General features: G+C 42.7%; 1 long non-coding RNA gene across 1 annotated transcript; it reads left to right on the forward strand.

Annotated features, from left to right (window-relative positions):
- The first annotated feature begins 11,594 nt into the window (after window positions 1-11,594).
- On the forward strand, window positions 11,595-13,374 carry LOC308486747. Its single transcript, XR_013991262.1, has 2 exons — window positions 11,595-11,722; window positions 12,656-13,374. It is a non-coding gene; the product is annotated as an uncharacterized lncRNA (long non-coding RNA).
- Window positions 13,375-16,000: the final 2,626 nt, after the last annotated feature.

Here is a 16,000-nt window from a genome sequence, read left to right on the forward strand (position 1 = left end):
TGAGATTCCTGCATTGAAGAGGATTGGAACAGATGACCCACAGGGTCCTTTCTAACTGAACAATTCTCTGACTCTATGATACTAAGAGTAATAAGGCCAGATAGAAAGGCCTGGAGGGCTGCATTTTGCTCCTCAGTCTGATGTTTCCCACCCCTGCCTTACATGGATGGAAGTCTCCTTGAGTCCACTGGGCTTTCTGCCATGTAACTGTGCATAGCATCACAACTTTTGCTCACATTTCAACAATTCCTAGAAGGAATTCAAAGTCCCTCACTACCTACTGTCTGATGCTTAGAAGTCCCAGGTATCTTTGCAAAGGAACCAAGTAGAAGATGCTGAAGATGATGGTGATGCTTCTGACAGTGAAGCACGTGAACGCCAGCAGGTACTCGCTTGGCGTTAATAAGGATCAGGCAGACGCAGCAATGGAGAATAAGAAGGTGAAGTTTATTGCCAGGTAATAAGGACCCAGTTTGGAATCTCTTCCAAAAGGAACTGGGACCCCGATTGACAGAAATCCAGAGGTCTTTATACCTGAGCAGATCACAGCAAATCATAGATCATGAGACAACCATGAGGCAGTCACGATATTGCCAGTGAAAATTAGCCAATTAGCAAGCTTCTTGCCATGCTTCCAGCTCCTGGTCAAGCACTGGTCAAGCACGGAGTTCTAGTTCTGCTTTCCGCTGCTTGCAGTGACGCTCTGTCTAACCTCTCCCCTAGTTATGACAGGACAGGGAGTATTGGAGATTTTGTGGTTTGCTCTTCCTGTTCTGTGGATTAATTTAGCCTGTATCTGAGGGGATTTTGTACCAGTATCTCTGATTCATGTCTTCCCCTTGTCCAGGGTACACGGATGTTTGTAGGGGAAAGGTCGGCTCCTAATTTTGCTGTTCCAAGCAGCTTGCAGTTAGCTAAGGCACAGCTTCCCTTTGATTCAAAATGGATTATAAAATACTGTAAGCCCTGATTATGTGTGAGCATATACGAATATATTGATTACTGATAACTGATTATATGAATTGCATAAGGGTAGCCCTTCTTCCTTGCCTCAACAGAAGTCATCTTGAGAATGGCTTTTGCTGGTGGTGATGGTGGTGGAACCACAGCAAAATGCTTCCTTGAAAAGTCAGTCAGCTGCAACGGCTAAAGACCTGATACTAATGACTGAGAGGCATGACATGTTCTTCTTTTCCCTCTCTCAGAGATAGTCATATCTTCAGTTTCAGGAGTAAACATTTGTTGGATTTAAGCTGCATTGGGCTTTAACTGAAGAGCAAACAGATCGACAGCTCCTCATAATCAAAACGCGTAATATTTCCATGCAAGAGGAGCACTGGTCACAACCAAATCCATAGGAGTGCCTGTAATAGTTACTGCTGCCTCAGCCATTTTGTGAATCGTAATTACTTCTGTAAAAACGCAAGTACTGAAATACAAACTTGTCTGCGAGCCACATTCCCAGGCTCAAAAGCCCAGCCCTCTATTCCTATGGTGTTTGAAAATGGTTTTTGTTATTCAATGGTGAGGGGAATGACCTTTGTTCCTTAACGCGTTCCCAAAGCTGGGTCTTGGCAGCGAAAATATATCTGAAAGATGAGCTCTGAGTCTTCTTGCACAGGCCTGTCTCTGAGAGAAAAGTAGGAAAGGATAATATGGCCTAGCAGGCAAAAAGGAGAGATGGTATAGTCCCCAATTGAGCTGCATAATTCTTTCCAGAAGGGAAGCCTTTTGTAATAATCACACCAAAAGGCAGTGCTAGCCACATGCAAATGTGACTTGTTTTAGAAGGGCTTCTTTAATAAGATATTACAGTGCACCATTTTCAGAGTGCCTGTTTCCCATTGTGATCAATTAATTTAACAAGACAGAACATTTAATTACTATATTTCTGCGGCTGTGTTCTTCGGCAGTAATTGGTAGCTCATTATCCTTAGCCCCACCAATGTACTGCCATTCTCACTCCCCCCTTCCTTCCTTTTTTTTCCTCATGGGCCATTAAGCCATGTAACAGGTACGTTGACACAAGGCAATTGCAAGGATATCCATGCCTTATTAAACTGGCAGAGGTACATCAACATTCAAAGAGACTTCAGGGAGAGAAGGCTGCTTGCTACATATGAGCCTGGAGAAACAATGCAAAATTGTGAAAGATCCTTGAACAGACCTATAGACTCCCAAACAGCATGCAAGAACAGAAACACCAGTAGTCAGTAGATGCTGGTCAATTTGGCCAAATGGGCCACTGCTGGACCAACTGCAGTCTGCTCTCAGCCAGCTCTGCCTGCCTGCCTCCTTACATACAGCCAGCCTATGGGATGTTGCTGTCTGTCAGCTTCCTCCTCCTTAGTTTCATTGTTGTGCTTGTAGAATTCAACAGGGATGACGTTGGAGACAAAACTTGGATTAGCTGGCTCTGCTTATTATTGGCTGTGGCTCCATCTACTGTTCATCTCCCTGCCTTCGGCTTCACCGGTCCCAATGGGCACCAGCGACAACTGCTTGGTGTTAGATCAAGGTGTTAGATCCCAGTGCCCTCCAGATGTTTTCAACTACATCTCCCAGCATTGCTACCAATGACCCTGCTGGCTGGAGCTCATGGGAGGACAACAGCATCTGGAAAGCACCATGTTGGGGTGAAAGGCGCTAGAATGTGAATTCAGTTATGCATTCATAACTGAATGTACCAGCTCCATCTGGTACATAGGCTGAGACCCTATCTGCCCGCGGACTGCCTCGCCAGAGTGGTGCATGCTCTGGTTATCTCCCGCTTGGACTACTGCAATGCGCTCTACGTGGGGCTACCTTTGAAGGTGACCCGGAAACTACAACTAATCCAGAATGCAGCAGCCAGACTGGTGACTGGGAGCGGCCGCCGAGACCATATAACACCGGTCTTGAAAGACCTACATTGGCTCCCAGTACGTTTCTGAGCACAATTCAAAGTGTTGGTGCTGACCTTTAAAGCCCTAAACGGCCTCGGTCCAGTATACCTGAAGGAGCGTCTCCACCCCCATCGTTCTACCCGGACACTGAGGTCCAGCACCGAGGGCCTTCTGGCGGTTCCCTCACTGTGAGAAGCCAAGTTACAGGGAACCAGGCAGAGGGCCTTCTCGGTAGTGGCGTCCTCCCTGTGGAACGCCCTCCCACCAGATGTCAAAGAGAACAACTACTACCAGACTTTTAGAAGACATCTGAAGGCAGCCCTGTTTAGGGAAGCTTTTAATGTTTGATGTATCACAGTATTTTAATATTTTTTTGGAAGCCGCCCAGAGTGGCTGGGGAAACCCAGCCAGATGGGCGGGGTATAAATAATAAATTATTATTATTATTATTATTATTATTATTATTATTATTATTAATTATTATTATTATTATACATGTGGGTTTTCCCCAGTGCTTGCAAGGCATCATATTTAGGAGGAACCAGGATTGACTCCAAGGGCTTGAGGGGAAAACTCTCTTATCTTAAACAGCTATCTGACTTTTAGAAGACATCTGAAGGCAGCTTTGTTTAGGGAAGTTTTTATTGTTTGATGTTTTATTCTGTTTTTAATCTGTTGGGAGCTGCCCAGAGTGGCTGGGGAAACCTGGCCGGATGGACAGGGTATAAATAAATTACTACTACTACTACTACTACTACTACTACTATTATCATCATCAAAACACAGACCAAAATTGATTTTTCCAGTCAATTTTGCTATTTCTGCGTATTCTATGAGTTTCTGCTGCCATTCTTCAGCTGTGGGTATTTCAGGGCGACGAAGCATTCCAAAGAGATTGGATGAAATTTACAACATACATAGAAAAGAACTATACGCAAATAAAGACACTCGCGGGACTGAAATAGACCTCATAATGTTTATTAAAAATGATTCATTTCGGATTTAAGAATATTGAACAAACATATTACAACAATTGAAGGCTGTACATTAATGAAATTTTGAATAGTATTATTCCATAGTATTAAGTACACATAGAATGTAAACATGACAAATGCATACATATAAAGAAAATATAGAGAAAGCAGAAGAAGGTGGGAGGGAAGTACAAATTCATTTAGAGTTAAAGTATTAAGGTTAAAAGAAGTAAGGTATGTATTATGTATTATGATGGCGAAATTTGGAAAATCTGTAAAACCAATAAAATCATTAAAAAAAAAAAAAGATTTCTACCATGTTAGTCAACCAAGGAGGAAATTGTCAATATTTGTTTTAGACACAGATAATATTTCTTCTACCTCATTTTGTGAGGAGTAAAACATAGAACACAAAGGTGGACTTGAAACTCACACCCCATTGTTGTGGGAACCTTGACCCTCCACAAAAATGGGAGCAGGGTGAGTTCCTGACAATTTTGAGCTGGGAGTGGGTGGGAGAATTGTTTATATATCAATTTATGTATAAAAGTATTTGCATGCTGCCAGTTCATCCAACATACCATTGTGATGTACAGTAATATAAAAATGTAAAACACCATAAACACAGGTAAGCAAAATCAGTAGAATGAATTATTCTGATTTTGGGGTGGGAGCGAGGGTTGCTATACTTATCTCAGTAAAGTTTATGAGCTGGGCAAGGCTTTTCCACCTTCTTCTTCCTCTTAAAAAGAATGGTGTCTTTCCTTTGGTTCCTGATGCTGCTACTTTCCCTCCCCCTTTCTTTGCACTTCAAAAAGATGCCAGCATCTCTCCATTGCTTCCCAGGCCCCACTAGCTGCTGCATTCACCATTTCTCTGCAGAAAAGGACTGTTGCTACAGAGAGCCAGTGTGGTGTAGTGGTTAAGAGCGGTAGTCTCCTAATCTGGGGAACCGGGTTCGCGTCTCCGCTCCTCCACATGCAGCTGCTGGGTGACCTTGGGCCAGTCACACTTCCTTGAAGTCTCTCAGCCCCACTCACCTCACAGAGTGTTTGTTGTGGGGGGAAGAAGGGAAAGGAGAATGTTAGCCGCTTTGAGACTCCTTAAAGGGAGTGAAAGGCGGGATATCAAATCCAAACTCTTCTTCTTCTTCTTCTTCTTCTTCCTAGGAGAGCGCCAAGCACAGGATGTTAAATGGGTCCTTGGATGTCTTACCTGGCTGGTGGCTAGCGATGGACACATCTGTCCATTATGGTTCCCCTTGGTTCCTCATATTTCCACTTTTAGGTTCAGTTCTCCACATTTCCACATCCATTTGCAATTTTAAATGCCTCACAAAAAATCATCCGCATTTTAGTGCACATTACTCCCATTGTACACATTTCAATGCAGTTCTGCCTTCTAGACATATTTCTGCAAAACCATTTCTCCATATTTGTTGTTTAGTCATGTCCAACTCTTTGTGACTCCATGGACCAGAGCACGCCAGGCACTCCTGTCTTCCACTGCCTCCCACAGTTTGGTCAAACTCATGTTGGTAGTTTTGAGAACACTGTCCAACCATCTCGTCCTCTGTCGTCCCCTTCTCCTTGTGCTCTCAATCTTTCCCAACATCAGGGTCTTTTCCAGGGAGTCTTCTCTTCTCATGAGGTGGCCAAAGTACTGGCACCTCAGCTTCAGGATCTGTCCTTCCAGTGAGCACTCCTGGCTGATTTCCTTCGGAATGGATAAGTTTGATCTTCTTGCAGTCCACGGGACTCTCCAGAGTCTCCTCCAGCATCATAATTCAAAAGCATCAATTCTTCGGTGATCAGCCTTCTTTATGGTCCAGCTCTCACTTCCATGCATTGCTACTAGGGAAACCATATCTTTAACTATACAGACCTTTGTCGGCAAGGTGATATCTCTACTTTTTAAGATGCTGTCTACATTTGTCATCACTTTTCTCCCAAGAAGCAGGAGTCTTTTAATTTTGTGACTTCTGTCACCATCTGCAGTGATCAAGGAAGCCCAAGAAAGTAAAATCTAAAATTTCTCCATATAAAATTTCTCCATATATAATAAATCTCTTCTGCACACTTTGCCCTAGTCCAGGGTTTCCCAAACTTGGATCTCCAGATGTTTTGGATTACAATTCCCATGATCCCTCAGCACGGGTCCTGCTAGCTAAGGATGATGGGCGTTGTAGTCCAACCAGAGACAGAGACACAAATTTGGGAAACCCTGCGATTAGTATATGCATTTTGCGCACTGGGAACTGTAAATGTGCAAGGATGGCTGTGTTTCAGGTCACATATTGCTTCAGAAAGTGCAAAATAGGCCGGTTCACCTTTAAATGTGAACTGAATCCATTCCACCACTGCCCCGTCCCTACTGATGGCCTGCATTAAGCCTGGTTGCCTGCAAGTTATGTCAGCTTGTTCTTTACAACGAGCTTCCTACATTTTTCTTCATAATTGATAATGGGAGAACATATTCTCCCAAGTGTTAAGGAGGGTCTCATCTATCAGGCCTGCAGCAAAGTGATTTACGAACTTCAGCAATGTGACAAAGCAGACTCAGCCACTGATGATGGGAATCTCTGAGCACTTGACAATTAGATAGGGGTTGGCAGAGGGAAGATGAAAGATATCAAGAGTAGCGGAACCCACTTAGTGTGAAACACTGTGAATGTCCCAAGGAGCTCTGATGCATTTCAATGAACTCAGCCTATTCTCTTCTAGAAAAGTTTCATTCCACTTGAAATCCCTGCGCAGGGCAGGAAATAACACCACACAGAGATACAAGTGTTAACCATTGCACATTTTGGAGACAGTTGCTACTCGCTCCCTTACGTCTGACTAGTTGAAACAAAAGCAGAGTGAAGCATTAATTTGTGATCCCATGTACAGTGGGATTCCACGTACCGCTGCCAACAGTGGTACCTCGGGTTAAGAACTTAATTTGTTCTGGAGGTTCATTCTTAACCTGAAACTGTTCTTAACCTGAGATACCACTTTAGCTAATGGGGCCTCCCGCTGCCCCTGAGCCACCGCCACACAATTTCTGTTCTCATCCTGAAGCAAAGTTCTTAACCCGAGGTACTATTTCTGGCTTAGCAGAGTCTGTAACCTGCAGCGTCTATAACCTGAAGCATCTGTAACCTGAGGTACCACTGTACCAAGAAGTCCCCCATGTTTTCTGCATTGTGGTCATTTCTTCAAGCTGAGAGCAAATGGATACAGACTACCCAGTGGCAAGTTAATATTTTGTGGGGCACTTTACATAGCTTTTTGGGGGACTCTATTCATTCAGGAAGGGATGTGGGTGGTGCTGTGGGTTAAACCACAGAGCCTAGGACTTGCTGATCAGAAGGTCGGTGGTTCGAATCCCTGCAACAGGGTGAGCTCCTGTTGCTCGGTCCCTGCTTCTGCCAACCTAGTGGTTCGAAAGCACATCAAAGTGCAAGTAGATAAATAGGTACCACTCCAGCGGGAAGGTAAACAGCATTTCTGTGTGCTGCTCTGGTTCGCCAGAAGTGGCTTAGTCATGCTGGCTACATGACCCGGAAGCTGTACACCGGCTCCCTCGGCCAATAAAGTGAGATGAGCGCCGCAACCCCTGAGTCATCCGCGACTGGACCTAATGGTCAGGGGTCCCTTTACCTTTACTTTTATTCATTCACCTAAATAAATATGACCATGTCAAAATTAGGGACACATGAGACAATGATATTAATAATGTTTCTGCCTTGGCACTCTTCTTCCTCCCCTTCCCAAGCAACTTAGGATCTATCAGGGCTCCCCCCCCCCCCGCTGGAACTCTCAAGAACTCAGTTCCGGCACCTCTCAGGTGGGCACCATTACCATTATAAGAGAACAAGGAAGGCATTCCCGGTCAGTTCCGACACCTTTTTTCTAGAAAAATAGCACTGGGAACTATCCCTGCTGTGGGCCACATTTCAAAGGTAATATGTGTGTCCCTTGGCTGCAAGAGGGGGGGACTAATTCTGTGCATGCTGCTGAGGGCCTGAGGGCCCTGTTCCTGCCTCTCTCCACTTGGCTTAAGGTGGGGCCTGACTGCTGCCGCTGCTGCCCAGGAGGACTGGGGTATTTGGGGAAAAGTTTTCTTGGGATTTTTTGCTGCTGTTACTGATATTAATTTTTTGTATCTTTATTTTTATGTGGAAATTGTTCAGTTTGGGTATGTAGTTTTTGATGTGTTTTATTTATTTTTATGTCTACTTTGCTATGTTTGTAATTATGTAAATCTCTTCATATTGTAAGCCACCTTGAGCATTTAACTGTGGAAAGGCGACATACACATAAAATGATGAATGAATGAATAAGGTAAAAGGCAAAGGACCCCTGGACGGTTAAGTCCAGTCAAAAGCGACTACAAGGTTGCAGTGCTCATCTCGCTTTCAGGCCGAGGGAGCCAGTGTTTGTCCACAGACAGCTTTCCAGGTCACGTGGCCAGCATGACTAAACTGCTTCTGGTGCACAGAGGACTGTGACGGAAACCAGAGTGCATGGAAACATTGTTTACCTTCCTACAGAAGCAGTACCTATTTATCTGCTTGCACTTGTGTGCTTTTGAACTGATAGGTTGGCAGGAGCTGGGGCAGAGCAATGGGAGCTCACCCCGTCATAGGGATTTGAACTGCCAACCTTCCTATCGGCAAGCCCAAGAGGCTCAGTGGTTTAGACCACAGCATCAGCAACGTCCCTGAATGAATGAATATGTGCAAATCCATCACTGATCATACGCATGTGGTTCAGTAGATTAACATCTCACCTGTGCTATGGGGCAGGGGGATTAAGAGAATTATTCAAGGTCATATCCACACCATATATTCAAACTAAGGATGTGCATGGCATCCCTGATGTGATTTTGGGCCCAATCTGGTGCTTCAGAATGGTCGTGATGCAACCCAACTCAGATCTGCCCCCAAACTGATTTGGGGGCCTGGCACAATCATCATCATCATCATCATCATCGTTTTATTTGTATGCAGCCTTTCCATAGTTGAAACTATGCTCAAGGCAGCTCACAACATGACAAGATTTAGATAATTATAAACATAGCAGAAGTCATAAACAATAAATAAAACACATCAAAATGTACACAACCAAATGGAAACAATTTCCACATAAATCGTAAGATCCAAGACTAAAGATACAACAGCAATAATACCAATAACAGCAACAAGCTCTCTCAACCCCCCCATAAACAATACTCCAGCCCAAGAATCTGTTCAACAGCCTCAGTTTCTGTAGCTGGAGTCAGTCCGCACTCCACTCTCCCAGGCCAGATGGGAAAAGGCCAGCAAGGCAGGGTGCAGGTTTCCCAGGGCTCACAGCCAAGATGGTGTAATTTAAAACAACACAGAGAAAAAACAATTTAAAAGAGGAGCCCTCACTGCTGAGCAGCAGCCACAGTACTTGTGGGGCCTGTCAAGCCCCACCCCAAGCCAGGTGGAAAGAGGCAAGAGCAGGGCCCTTCGGACCCTCAGCAGGCAATCCTCCTGGGCAGCAGCAGCAGTCCTTAAGATCATGCTGTCAGCGGTAGAGGTGGGCAGAGAAGGAGGCATATCTCTCCTTCTCCCACCTTTCAACCACACATTTAATCTGGATTTTAAGCCCTAACAAGCATATGAGGGTATGAGAAACTGCAGAAAGGGCATTTTGATTCATTTGGTCAGCTAACAGTTTGGTGTTGCATCAGCTATAAGAACCAGTGAATACAGTGGGACTTGCTCTGAGTAGGGGAAGTAGATTTGCAGCTTTATATCCATATGGATTTATTTATTTATTTAAAGAAGCCAAGTAAGGACTGCAGATAAGAAGAGAGCCATTTAACAGTAAGCCAGTTCCTTTGGAAAAGCAGAGCTTACTTGCCAAGACGAGAGAAAGGCTTTAGTTGCAGGGACAGCAGCTTTCAAGACTCACCCTGGGAGCTCTCCAAGGTCCTGAAGGTACTCTGAATGGCTTGAATTCTTGACAGGATATTGCTGGGCTTCTCCTGTGAGCCTGGAGCTCATACAGGACAGGCACAGTTCCTGAGCAATGAATTATTGGTCTGTCTTACTCAGGGATAAGGTTTTCAACATGGGAATGAAAACCCTAATTGACCAGGGTTCCCTCGCATGTGTTGGATGTTGGAAAGCCTACAGGTGAGTAACGCAGCCCCCTTCAGTCTAATGCTGATCTCATAGTGACTGAAAAGAATGTCCAGACCATGAAGCATCATAAAGCAGGCATGTCCAACTTGTAGACGAGCACCTTCTATATCCTTGTCACAAATGTTCACAAAAGTTCATTAGCGTAAAGTCTAAAATAGCACAAAAGTAGATCGCTGGACGTTTGTGGTAGATCACTGGTAGATCACTGGCTCCCCTCAAAGAAGCTCAACAACTTAGGCTCCCCCCCAAAAAGCTCAACAACTTTGACCTGAACCCCCAAAAAGGGAGTAGATAACTGCCAGTTTTTAACTCTGTGAGTAGATCGCAGTCTCTTGGGAGTTGGCCACCCCTGTCATAGAGGGGTCTGTGCTGACAACCAAATATTCCTGATTTCCCATTTGCAGATTTATATCGAATTCCTTATGAGGGTTACTGCCTTTGAACCCAACAGGTTTTGTTCAGCTGTTATTGCCAATATCCACTGATAGACCATCAGTTATTTTGTATAGCTACAACTACTAGTACTGAGCATGCTTTATTTAGGTTCAGTGGTGTGCTAAAAGAAGACGAGTTATTACTTGGCTCAAATTGTACTGCAGACAGCTTCACTCACTTTAAAACTAAAACAGTTTCTTTGCACAAGGGATTTCACTTGAGATGTGCACACACCTTTTTCCCTCTTGGCATGTTCTGCTTAGCAAATGAAGGTGAAAATTCAACTTGATGATCAAGATGCCACTGCTACGTGTGTAGCTCAGTTTTATTTCCTTTTATAGCTGTTCTAGCAATGGACGAGCAGCTTCTATATCCTTGTCACAAATGTTCACAAAAGTACATTAGTGTAAAGTCTAAAATAGCACGAAAGCATCATGTAACTTTTTAAAAAAACCTGAAAATGAAACCAAGGATAGAAGCATCTAAAGGTGTCCCTAATTAATGATCGCATTCCTGAGAGCACAGCACCAACACAGCAAATTTCAACTCAACAAAATGTCAAGCACAGCACAACACCAGGGGGAACTTTTAACAGTGCCTTTAATTAAAGAGGATCTATGAGACCACACAGAATATATTGGTTACTGGGTGGCTTAGGTGCTGAAAGGTAGTCTCCCAAAGTTTCCAAAGATGTTTTCCGTTGGGTTTCTCTTCTGGTTTGCATATTGAACTGTGGGTTCTGGGGTGGAGGTGGGGAGACAGGACTTAAATTAAGCAACAAAGGGGATTAACAAGAGTGTTTAAGATTGCTATTTATGCTGCACCGATAAATTAGCCTGGATTGGAATTGTGGTTTTTTATCAGAGTAAGTAGAAATGTGAATAGGAAAAAAAACTGTGGAGGACCATTGTCTTATTTGTAACAGCATGGCAAGTTTGAGTGGCACTTAGATTGATACACAACACTTTTTGATTATTATTATTGTTTATTTATTTAAAAAACAGCAACACCATAAACACATCTTTGACATGGTCAAAGTCTTGCAATAGCATTTCAGGAAATTCTGTCCAGTTCCAATCGATTGTTGTGTAGTGATAGATCACAGTGACAACTGTTTCTCATTTGGAATGCCCAGGGGAGTCATGTGGTGTTCACACTTTGTCTCAAAGATACCTATTGTTCCACACGTGACTTGATCAATGCCAAGTATTCTGCAGAACAACCCAAGCAAAGTGTGGGAGCATGGATATCTGCCTGGTGTTTTGGTGTGTTATATAGATTTCCTAAATATTCTTTAAATTGTCTGAATTAAAACTTTGCATGTAAAATGTTTGAGGCCCTCCAGAAAGATGTTTAGTTTCTTACATTAATGCTTGGATGTCCTAGGTAGGGCAAGGACAACAGGAAGAAGGCCAAGCTTAGGCTTTCTGTTGCTTTTCATGTAAAAGGTTTGTCCTGAATCCTTCCCAAGAGTTTTATAACAATCAGTCCAATCCTATCCAGATTTAGGAGAGGAGAGGATACTCCTCCAGGAGAGGAGAGGATACTCCATGCCTGGCAGATGGACAGGGCATTATTATTATTATTATTATTATTATTATTATTATTTAGGACATGGGTAGGCAAACTAAGGCCCAGGGGCCAGATCTGGCCCAATCGCCTTCTCAATCCGGCCCGCGGACTGTCTGGGAATCAGCGTGTTTTTACATGAGTAGAATGTGCCTTTTTATTTAAAATGCATCTATGGGTTATTTGTGGGGCATAGGAATTCATTCATTTCCCCCCCCCCCCAAATAAATGGTCTGGCCCCCCACAAGGTCCGAGGGACAGTGGACTGGCCCCCTGCTGAAAAAGTTTGCTGACCCCTGATTTAGGACAGCCCTATTTTCATGGGAGAAATGTTGGTGGGTATGAAAACAGCACTTTAAATTGGGCTTAGAAATGCTCTGGGAAGCCAGCATAGCTAGTGTTGAATGTGCTAACTGACTGAAGTTTCCCAAAATAAACATAAGAAGGTGCCTTGCATCGAATCAGACCATCAGACCAGTGTTGTCCACATTGGCAGAGGATGGTTTTTTCCAGCGTTTAAGGCCAGGAACATTCCTAGCCCTATCTGGATATGCCTGAGATTGAACCTGCATGCAAAGCAGATATTCCACTGCTCAGCTACAACCCCCATCTGTCTCTTCCATTTATAGGTTTGCAAGCATGGTTTTATATCGGTGCAAAGCCAAGGCTCATTCTGGAATTAAGAATGACATTTGGACGCGGCTGTCTTGGAGGAGAAATTTGTCGTTTGCTGGATCCTCTAGCTGAACGTGCTGTTTTAGAAGCAGAGGTGCTGTTCTGCTATCACACGTACATGTAATATTCTGTCATGGCAACAGTGTGCATTGGACAGAGCAAAAGTGTTCAAATTTACAAGCTTTCCATTCAGTTTTATAATCAGAATGCTTCAGAATCTGTAAGGAAAACCACTGTCTATAATTCCAACTGCTCTGGGATCGCTAAGACACATTTTCATAGATTTTTCTAGATGCATCAAACAGAGGCACAAAACTTTGGAGGATATTGGAATAAAACAAAGAAAACTGCGGAGGAACTGAGCAGGATTCAGACTCAGGGTTTTTGTTTACTTTCCAAATAATTTGTCTCTATTATTGGTGAAACTGGCACTTTTAGAAATGTTTCTCCACCCTTGCAAAGAACCGCTCTTCAGTGTGGTAGCGCCTGCTTCCTGGAACTCTATGTCTATACACATTAGGCAGATTCCTTCAGTGTATTGTTTTCAGTGTCTGCTGAAAGAGATTTTGTTTAGGTAAGACTACCCAGGGATGCTATTTTATTATGCATATTTGCTTTTCAACTTCTTATTTTTCCTAGTTTTCATTAAACGTTATGTCTATTTGCTTTTAAAGTTTGATTCATTTTTTCTTATGACCATTTTATATTGTTTTATGTAAACTACCTAGAGGTTTTTGTTAATTAAGCAATATATATATATATCTTGTGAAATAAATAAATATCACAGATGTCAATGCTTGGGGTGGGCAAATTTCTTAGTTTCAGTTTCTCTCAGTATCTTATTAATCCAACCTTAAATTCTATAGTCCACATTTCTACCTCAGCTTGTGATTTTTTAAAAAAAACAACTCATGAAAATTTCAGTGTTTTGCGCAAACACACATCCTAACATGCATTTTTTGCCTAATATACACATTTCCCCCCAAGCAATTTCCCCTAATATAACACATTTTTGTATGGCGTTGTTTTTTTTACTAATGCATACTTTACTATATGCATTTTTAAAACACTTCACATGTCTGGAGGACAGCATTGCAAAATTAATAAAAGTGCAGATTTCAAAGGATGGCTGTGTTTCACTTTCCATATTATTTTAGAAACTTTCAACTAAATATGCCAACAGAATCAATTTTCTCCCCCATGCCTAGACATCAAATGAAGCGTTGCTTTAGATCCTAGCATTTAGTGTTTGTTCATATGGATATCCTACTGTAAGGATGATAATGACTGAATCCATATACAGTGGTACCTCGGGTCACATACGCTTCAGGTTACATACGCTTCAGGTTACAGACTCTGCTAACCCGGAAATAGTGCTTCGGGTTAAGAACTTTGCTTCAGGATGAGAACAGAAATCGGGCTCTGGCGGCGCGGCAGCAGCAGGAGGCCCCATTAGCTAAAGTGGTGCTTCAGGTTAAGAACAGTTTCAGGTTAAGTACGGACCTCCGGAATGAATTAAGTACTTAACCTGAGGTACCACTGTACCTACACAGAGCTATAAACTGTGCAATACATCTAGAGATACTTCCAGTCAAGAGATTCCTGTCCTGTTGTTCTCTAAACTGGGGCCAATTTCTGATTTCTGACCACCTCTATAGGTTGAGAACTTCAGGTCTTCTCATGTGGTCATTCTGTTACCTCCCTCAGAGAAGAACCAGTGTCCTTGCCCTGTCTTGAGATCTTTCCCCACAACTTTGGTAGCACAACGCTCTCAGGTCCTGCATCCTGTATCTGGCATCAGCTCACAATCCTGAATCCCTGATGATACTGCTGACCTTTTTCTTGAAGTCTAGGCTTTCCCCCTCTCAGTCCTTGATCCTGCTGCTCTCACAGGGCAGTGCCAATTCTGGCTAGGCTGTTGTGTTCCACAGCTGTCACTCGTTCCTCAGCTTCCTACTGCTGGCCTTATTAATCCATTCCCATGGTGTCAGAGTGTCAGTCACAGATGAGTCCAGAGACCTGCACCAGAACAGCTTGCCCAGTCACAGATATAGCCATCGTGATGTTGGAAAGAATCACATGCCTGCGAGCAATGGCTGCCAATTATGGTACCATCATTTAATCATGCACAGAATAAGAAAATAGTTGTGTAAATGAATTATTATTATTATTAATGGTGGTTATGTAGAAAACTTTGAGCAAAGGTGAAAAAAACATACTGAAAATGTATGCGCTCTGCATCTCTAATAAGTTTATTGTTCAGACTTTTACTTATGTTATTCTCTAGAGAGGCGTATGATTGCCAGCAAATTGAAGGCTGTAGGCCTCCTTAATTGCTTTCTTGTCAGTATCCCGAGGAAGCATTTGAGTTCTTGAATTTTAAGCTGTCCGGTTTGTTCCTTTGTTTCCTGAGCGTAAGAAAGTTAAAAGTAGCTGAGGCATGCTGTTGCAGGTCTATCAAGCAAAGTTCCGAGTTGCTGTAAGCATATTCTTAACTTCTTTAACTATATATCAATCAAATTATAAAGATTCTCTTGCCTGCAACGCAGCAAAGTTACACTGCTATTTATCTGGCAGCTCCAGACATTCCTTTCCTGTATAATCAGAACTTTCTAATAGGTCTAGTTTCTCTCTAGTTCCTACAATTGCTTCCCATGCAGAGAGTTATTAGTTCCTCAAGGTTCCTTCGTATAATATGGAAAAGAACGTGTTTTTGCAGTTTGAGGACCAAGTATGGATGAGCATTTCAATTGGTCTGCATTTATAAGTGAAGCAGCCTCATTTGTACCTCCCAGAATATCATTATTTCTTACATTTTTCGCTTCTCTCCATTTTGAGAGAGAGTCGTTGAGTAAAATAACATACTAAAAATGCACGTTTTAGAATGAAATACATTTAGAAATGTCTACATTGAGATAAAAACACACATCTAAGTATGTATTTTGTGATAAACTACATATATAAAAACTAATTTGCATATGTTTTTTCTTTTAAAAATCTCAGATGAAAGTGGAAATGGAACAGAATGGACTTACAAAAGAACATATATGACCCACAGACCAGAAATAAACTGATCCACCCATCCCTAATGTGGACACTATAATGTTAGTAGGGGGGATGCTGTCTGCATATGTATAGGCTGTTATTCTGCATGTTACATGTCACCAGACCATTCATTATCATTATCATTATCATTATTTATTGAATTTATATACCACCCTATACCTGAAGGTCTCACAAAAAAAGATCAAAATATATAAAATAACGACAATGACTCAATAAGATTCCCCCCCCCCCCA

Source organism: Podarcis pityusensis (assembly GCF_964106645.2).
Source record: "Podarcis pityusensis genome assembly, chromosome: 10".
NCBI lineage: Eukaryota > Metazoa > Chordata > Lepidosauria > Squamata > Lacertidae > Podarcis > Podarcis pityusensis.